This window comes from Mastomys coucha, unplaced genomic scaffold (assembly GCF_008632895.1).
Source record: "Mastomys coucha isolate ucsf_1 unplaced genomic scaffold, UCSF_Mcou_1 pScaffold3, whole genome shotgun sequence".
Taxonomy (NCBI): Eukaryota; Metazoa; Chordata; class Mammalia; order Rodentia; family Muridae; genus Mastomys; species Mastomys coucha.
In genome coordinates, this window is record NW_022196909.1 from 20,185,714 (window position 1) to 20,186,721 (window position 1,008).

At 41.0% G+C, this 1,008-nt stretch overlaps 1 long non-coding RNA gene across 1 annotated transcript in view; it reads left to right on the plus strand.

The window, feature by feature from the left end:
• Window positions 1-387, plus strand: part of LOC116075045 — a 23,212-nt gene extending 22,825 nt beyond the window's left edge. Inside the window, exon 3 of the long non-coding RNA XR_004112396.1 lies at window positions 77-387. This is a non-coding gene — a long non-coding RNA (uncharacterized LOC116075045). The remainder of the gene's footprint in view (window positions 1-76) is intronic.
• Window positions 388-1,008: the final 621 nt, after the last annotated feature.

The window sequence follows — 1,008 nt, forward strand, 5'->3', positions numbered from 1 at the left end:
TTTTTTTGCTGAGGGCCAATTATCTCACCAGTTGTCTTCTCTCTTATACTAAGTTTTTATGTCTTTTGTCCCACAGGAAGTAAGTAAAGCCAAGCCTGATCTGACAAGATTGATTTATGTACCTCAAAGGTTCTCTGTATTGCTCTCTCCAGTCATGCTGTTGCTGTGGGACAAACTGCACTGGGCACTGCCCTGGAGTCAATCCCTTGGAAGGGTAGCTTCTATTTTGATGACCCTGTTCTTCTGGATCTAATGAATGGTACCACCACCAATCTAGCAAGCCTTGCAGCAAGTGCAACAGCCTCTTACAACACTAAGAGCTGCCCCAAAGAATAGCTGCTGCTCAGATGACCGAGACAGTGGAGAGGGTTTTTGTCTGTCAGTGGTTCACAACCTGTATGCTGTTATATCATTGGCGAACTTCTGTCTTCAAAAAGATTCCCATTGTGATGAATAACAGCAGCAAAATTACAGTTTGGAAGAAGCAACAAAAAATAATTTTATGGTTGGAGGCCACCGCCACAAGAGGAACTCTGTTAAAGTGTCTCAGCATTAGGAAGGTCTAGGTGGTCATGTAACTGACAGTAGACATAAATCATTATTGTTTACAAAGATAACTTCTCATGTCATTGAGTAGTCTACTATTGGACAGGAAGATTAGAAGAATGTAGAATGCAGAGTCTGGGGAGGGGGGCTCTGGAACTGCTCTTATGTAGACTCTAGAATTTCTCTGAAACTGCAGTCCAAAGCTACCTAATTTGCACTTTGCTCTGCTGTTTTTAGCCTCCTCCATTAAAGAATCTAACTCAGCCAGCTTCTAACCATCCCCAACAGCCAAAACAACCTTTGGTTTAAACTGTTCATTCACATCTATTTCTTTCAATTGGTAATAATACTCCTACATATGATAGTTTCTTCCACAACAACTAAAAACTTGATATGGCCCCATTCTGTTTCTCAATTAGGAATGCATGTTTCTCTGATTCAACAAGAAATGTCACTCACATA